Source organism: Marmota marmota, unplaced genomic scaffold, assembly GCF_001458135.2.
Source record: "Marmota marmota marmota unplaced genomic scaffold, marMar, whole genome shotgun sequence".
NCBI lineage: Eukaryota > Metazoa > Chordata > Mammalia > Rodentia > Sciuridae > Marmota > Marmota marmota.
The window spans coordinates 1,223,525-1,230,632 of NW_025999925.1; the positions used below are offsets into that span (position 1 = coordinate 1,223,525).

At 35.7% G+C, this 7,108-nt stretch overlaps 1 protein-coding gene across 8 annotated transcripts in view; it reads right to left on the bottom strand.

Moving 5' to 3' along the window:
- The window catches only part of Polk (DNA polymerase kappa), a 68,147-nt gene extending 61,250 nt beyond the window's left edge, over nucleotides 1-6,897 (bottom strand). For 2 of the 8 annotated variants that reach the window (XM_048800127.1, XM_048800121.1), the window contains exon 1: nucleotides 6,491-6,689. The gene's annotated coding sequence lies outside the window, so the exon portion shown is untranslated. The other 6 variants (XM_048800126.1, XM_015497782.2, XM_048800124.1 and 3 more) reach the window with 5 other exon arrangements.
- Nucleotides 6,898-7,108: the final 211 nt, after the last annotated feature.

A 7,108-nucleotide genomic window follows, 5' to 3' on the forward strand; every position in this document is an offset into this window, starting at 1 on the left:
AAAAAAAAAAAAAAAAAAAAAAATCTATGAGCTATTCCTTTATCAACGAAAGATAAAAAGATAATTCCATTAGGTACCAGAGGTCATTTCAATTCTTTATGGGTAATCAGAACACAGACTTGTTTTTAGTACACATTAGCAATCAAAGAAAAATACATAAACTAGCTACATAATATGCTATTATAGCTTTAAAAGGTTATGTGGCAAAAAAAAGGTATGTAAATAAATTTTCTTTTAAGAAAACTGTCAAAGAAACAACATACAACAAAAACAACAAAAAAACACTGATATACTTAGAATATAGTTTGGCTTTGACAGATGCTGAAATGTTTAATCATTTTAAGTAATTGAGGATAATAGCTTTTTGTCTTTTTTCTTAAATCTAATATAATTGTATAGAAGTTTTAAAACTGCTACATCCCCATCCCACATATGTAATACAGTACACATTACAAGTTTCTAAGGGCCAAAGTCTGAGACAAGAGTATTCACTAGATGTGACCTTTGACAACTTAATCTTAACTTCTTTAAACTTTAATTTCCTTATATGAAAAATATTCATTGATAGCAATATTTTTGCTGAGTGAATAATAAATTAAATGATCCTAAAGTGTCTGACATTGGATCCTCCTAACAAATAATACATTCTCCTTACAGAAAACTATGATAAAATTTGGTTCTTTGGTCTTAGGTTAATTGTAATTGTACTAGTGAATTTTTTCCCTAGTTCTTGTTTTTTTTTTTTTTAAATACTTTTATTTATTTATTTCTACGTGGTGCTGAGGATTGAATCCTGTGCCTCACATGTGCCAGGCAAGTGCTGTACTTCTGAGCCATAACCCCAGCCCTATACCTTTATTTAATTATTTATTTTTATGTAGTGCTGAGACTCGAACCCAGGGCCTCACACTTGCTAGGCAAGCGCTCTGTCACTGAGCCACAACCCTAGTCCCCTAGTTCTTGTTAATTGCAATTCCTAAAGGTTCCTTTCAATCATCAATCAACTTATTGCACTCATCAATAAAGATTTACTAAAACCCTACCATGTGATAGGCAAATTCTAAATTTTAAATTTGATCTTTAATACTCATCTGTGGAATACATATCAGTACTTTTGTACACTTACTGCGGGATTCTGAGAGAGTAAAATGTTTGAAAGTATTGAATCCATGGAAAACATTGTATATATTTCATTTTGGGAGAGGGGGTACCAGCGATTGAACTCAGGGGCACTCAACCACTGAGCCACATCCCAAGCCTTATTTTGTATTTTATTTATAGACAGGGTCTCACTGAGTTGTTTAGAGCCTTGCTTTTGCTGGCTCTGAACTCACAATTCTCCTGTCTCAGCCTCCTGAGCCACTGGGATTACATATGCATTTCATTTTTACAACACTTGTCAGGAATACCAAATAGCATCTTAATAAACATCTTAAGTAGGGATAAAAACAAAACTGTATTTTTATAAATTGTATCACCATAGTAACATTTATGTTCCACAAAAATCTTTTTAAGGGGTGACTATGGCTCAGTGGTAGAGCGCTTGCCTAGCATATATGAGGCACTGGATCAATTCCGGCACCACATAAAAATAAACAAATAAAATACAGCCACCTACCACTAAAAAAATATTTTTAAAATGTTTTTAAGCTTGTCTAAGAATAAGAGGATTTGAAATTATAATAAAAGTGAAACAATGAATGGACTAGGGACAAAAAGCAAAACATCTTTACAAAATAAGTATCATGTGGATTCTAGCTAAAAATATCACACTGCTTTATATAGCATAACTTTAAAATACTGATCAACAAAGGAATTTCTCCACACAGGAAAAGAAGTTCAAATATAAAGAATCAAAAGTGTGACCAAAAATAAATAAAAGCAAGAAATGTGTATGTGCTAAGAGTAACACTAATATGGTTGTTCAAGTATTATTAATGTACAACGTATACTTTTTAGATTGAAGGAATTTTTATAGTTCTAGTGAAATCTATGAACTATTGGGCTGGGGTTGTGGCTCAGTGGAATAGCACTTGCCTAGCACATGTGAAGCACCTGGTTTGATTCTTAGTACCACATAAAAATAAATAAAGTAAAAAAAAAAATTATGAAATACTCAACTTCCCCCAACAAATTTTATTCTAAAAAACTGAACATATATAATAAAAAACAGTTTCAATTTTATTCAACCATAAGAAAGAATATTTGTTTGAAATATGCTTGGCATGGCTCTCTTTTGTGAAAAAGGATAAAAGGGTAATCCACATGTCCTTTGAAATTCCACTTCTGAAATCACTGTCTAATACACTTGAATGTTAGAACTTTCTATGGATATGACATATCCCTAAGTTACTATACCCAGTGTATTAAGTTATCAATGAATATCACATCCACCTCTTCCCTCCCACTCCCAAAATAATGCTGTCCTTGTTGAGTTAAGTAATAAAAATTAACACATAAAGTAGTCTAAGACAGATACCTAAAGTCACCTTTAGGAACAAAGTAATAGAATAAGGCAAGGAAGTACAGCATAACAGAGAAATAATTCATATTAATAAAAGAATCCATTAATTTAAAAGGAATATGGATGATCCCAAATAAAAAGAAAAAGTAAGCAAGGTAAACACTGGCAGTACCTACTTAAATATTCATCTCAATAAAAGTGATAACCTGGCTTAAAGTTACTATTAACCATTCCAAATCATAATCAATTGCCCTTAGTTGAAGATAAAAATATAATAGTGAGATATGGAAAAAGGACATCAAGCCAGATATGGTGGAACAAGGCTATGACCCCAGCTACTTCAAGGAAGAGGCAGGAAGATTACAAATTCAAAGCCAGCTTGGGCAATTTCAAATTGCAAAATAAAATTTAAAAAAAGAGCTGGAGATGTAGCTTAGCACTTGGCTAGAGTGTTCAATCCCCAGTACTACCAAAAAAGAAGTCTAGATTTGAGACCAAGATAAAGGACAGAAAAATGGAAGTAGGATTAGGGGTTTCTTGGGATACTGAGGTGGAAAAACAGATTGAAGTATAGACTAAAAATAGGCATAGGGCTGGGCTGTATGTAGCTCAGTGGTAAAATACTTGCCTAACTACTTAATTTTCCTATAATTTGGTTTAGTCATCTGAAATATTAGAAATAGAATAGAAATAATAAATTCTACAGAATTGATGTTGGAGTTAAAAGAGACAGCAAAATTTTAAGGGCGAGGCAAATGAAAGATTTTAAAAACATTAGCTGAATTAAGACCATCATTGCTAGGGTGCACTTATCTACAGAATGCATTACTTATTTACACAATTTCTCCCACTTTTAGAGGTATTCTGAAGCACAGAAAAGGGTATGTATGATTTTTTTTTTTTAATGGTGCTGGCAATTGAACCCAGAGCCTTATGCATGCTAGGCAAGAACTCTACCAATGAGCTATATCCCCAACCTAGTATGTATGATCTTTTAAATCAGTTTGACTTGAGTTCAAATCTTAATTCTGCCACTTAGAAGCCATGTGATACTAAGTTACTTAGCCTCTCTGAGCTTTGGTTTCATCCTCAAAATGGGACCAACAAACCTTACCTATTATGGTTTTGATCTTAGTTGTCCCCCAAAGGCCTATATGCCAGACTTAGTTGCCAGCATCTGGAGCTATTAGGAGGTAGTGGAATCATAAGGAGGTGGGACTCAGTGGAATGAAGTTAGGTCAGTGGGTAGTGTCCTTGAAGGGGATGTTGGGACCCTGGCCCCTCCCCCTCTCTCTTTGCTTTATAGATACCCTGAAGTGAACAGAGCTCCACCAAGGACTCTGTACACATGCCTAAAGCAATAGGGCCAAACAATCAACATAAAGGAGGAATCCTCTGAAACTGTGAGCCAAAATAAACACTGCCTCATTTATGTTGGTTATATATGTTGGTTCTCTCAGGTATTTTATTGCAGTGATAGAAAGCTAACACATCGCCTTATATGTTTTTTTTTTTCTAGTTGTCAATGGACCTTTATTTTATTTATTTATATGTGGTGCTGAGAATCGAACTCAGTGCCTCACACATGTTAGGCAAATGCTCTACCACTGAGCTACAACTCTACTCCACCTTATATGATTTTTAAGGAATAAGTCATATCACATATTTAAAGTATCTAGCCAATGCAAATAATATTGAAGGTCATTTATTCCTAAAAAAAAAAAAAAAAAAAAAGTGCATTCTCAATCCAAATCTCAACACAATTTTTCATGCAATTTGACAAACTAATCTAAAATTTGTCTGGAAGATAGAAAAAATATATAAATAAAAAAGAAGGGCTGGGGTTGTGACTCAGTAGTAGAGCGCTCGCCTCGCACGTACGAGACCCTGAGTTCGATCCTCAGCACCACATAAAAATAAATAAGTGAAATAAAGGTATTGTGTCCAACTACAACTAAAAAATAAATATATAAAAAAAAGAAAATCAGGGGAATTTTGCTACTATATATATGAAAATAATATAAAGTTAACAAATAATTAAATTAGTATGACATTAACATAGGTAGAGATAAATAGATCAATGAAAAAGAAAGGAGTCCAGAAACAGGTCCAGATAAAGAGATTCTTCATTTCATAACAACAGATTGTTCAACAAAGTGTTGGGACAAATACATCTTTAAAAACTAATTTCCTACCTCATTTCATATACTAAAATAAATTCCAGGTGAATTTAAGTTCTAAATTAACTTAGTAAAAAGAAAATTTAGGATATTAATAAGAGGGTTGGGGAAAGTCCTAAGGCAGAAAACTTAAAAGTTATTCTGATCAATGAATAAAGAAAACTCACGTATTTTATTCTTGCTTTTTGATTTATTTCCACTAACAGTAATGAAGTAAACCTCAACCTCTCATGTGACATTCTAATGACACAAAATTTTTCCTGTATTTAAAAATATTTTAATCCTAAAAGTAAAAGGAACAATGCAGCAAAAACTTTTTTTAAAGATAATTTCTCTCACATTAATAGTAAATAAAATAATGCGATTTCACACTTAGTAGGTACCTTAGTGACCCAAGAGCTGGTGATTACAATCACACACAAGTTAGAAAGGTATAAAATACAAGATAAAACTCAATTTAAAAGCAAACATATACTATGCTCCCATAATTCTAAATTGTTTTATGAATTTCTCAATTCACATTTACTTAAGAGTAATGATCTTAAAATTGAAGGCTTAAAAATTCAGAAATTGGAAATATCACCATAATTTGGCAATCACAAGGCAAAGCAAAACTTAATTCAGCATTATAAAGATATACTTTTTGTAATTCAATAAAGACAGAAAATGTGCTAATGGAGTTTTCTCCTTTTTGAATGACAACCTTGGGATTATGTTTTAGCATGTTGACAAAGTATTTTCAAAAGCTTTACCTCTTATGGCTTAATTCATTTGCATGGCTTTCAATTACACATTATCATGATTTCATAATGGGAAAACAATTTATAGCTGATTTACTGAAAATTTAGCATCTAGAAGAGTCAATCTGGAGATATGAAAAGATATCACAGGTACTTCTCACAGACATTTCCCATCATTCCATTTTTTTCTGAAGATTCCAGTGAAGTTGTCTTGTCTCCACTACTACAAGAGTCATTTTCAGCCACTGGGTCTTTTCCCTCAAACTCAAAATTTACCCTTATCTTCCCATCCACTGTGGAGAGAAAATTAAAACCCATGGTTTATAAGAATTTTTTTATTGGCAATTATGTGGAAATCAATATGACATAAAAGTAGTTAACTAGAGGAAAGAACTGTAGCTATGAAGTTAAAGATCTCACAGTAAAAGTTAACTTATAATGTACATGATGTTAGATCTTCAATTCCTCTTATCACCAATTCCAGCATTAAATTCATACCCCTCTATTGCCTAATCCCTTATTATTCAATAAAACAATACCACTTTGGTCTTTCTTATACTAGAAAATTTCTACTACGATCTTACCTACCTTTCAGGGAGCGGAAATAAGTAAAGATGGTTCATATAGGTCTCAGAAAGATAATCATTTTCAATTAAGAGCAAACTCCAGACTATTGCTTGAAGTTTTAATTTTACTTAAAATTCTTCCAATGTCATTTATTCTCTGACAATCTCAAAATTACTTCCTACAAAATAAAATTCTAGAAATCTAACCGTGCAAAGAAACCTCACAATTATTTGTGAGAGGGAATGAAGAAATTCTTCTTCTAACGGCGGGAAACGTCTAACTTACAAAGGGCAAGATCGAAGATCGAGATTTTAATAGTGATGGTTGTTTTCTTTAGACGCGGCGGGGAAGTGAGCTGAGTGGATGTGGAGAGGAATCCCTGTCACTAGAGAGGTCACAAATACCGCCCTGCTAGCCCATGCTAGAAGGCGGAAGCGTCCGGTACATTCCTGCCCAGGCAAGCCTCAGTAGGTTCCTGGGCTTGCCCCTAAGCCGCCATAGAAGGTAACCCCGACATCCTTACCGGAGAGTTATCTCACCTCCTGACCCGCAAGACCGCAGGGTTCGTCATAAACACGTTAGGTAGGGACAGAGAAGCGAGGTCAGGGGGTCAGCCACGCTACTGTCAAACGAAGCGCATCTGCCTTTTGACAGTTCCCAAGGCGACAAGCCTTCCCCGCGCAGGACACTCACCACTTGACTAGGATCGTGACTACAACTCCCAGGAGGCTGCGCGACAGTACAAGCAGCACCCTTCCCAGAATGCAGCTCGGCGGTGACCCTATTCCGCCCTCTCCACTCTCTGCCCCTCCTACCTTTCTACCCATAGTCACCCGCGAAGGCCGGAGGTAGGACGCTTCGGTGGGGGAATCTCAAGCCCTTGGCGTGTGGCGTCAGACGTCGGGAGGGGTACGGGGCGGTCTGTAGGGGGAGAATGGGAGGACGGAGGGGAGGGGAGTGGTGAGGGGAGGGGAGGGTAAATAGTGGGCCAGGCAGTAAGATGGCGGCGGTAGCGGAGGTGTGAGTGGACCCGGGTCTCTGCAGCTGGATTTTCTCTTCCCTTCTTCCTCCCCTTTTCCTTCCCTGACTGAGGTTGGCATCAAGAGGGACTAGTTCGGGTAGCGGCGCCCGGCGTAGCGCAGGGGTCACAGCAACGG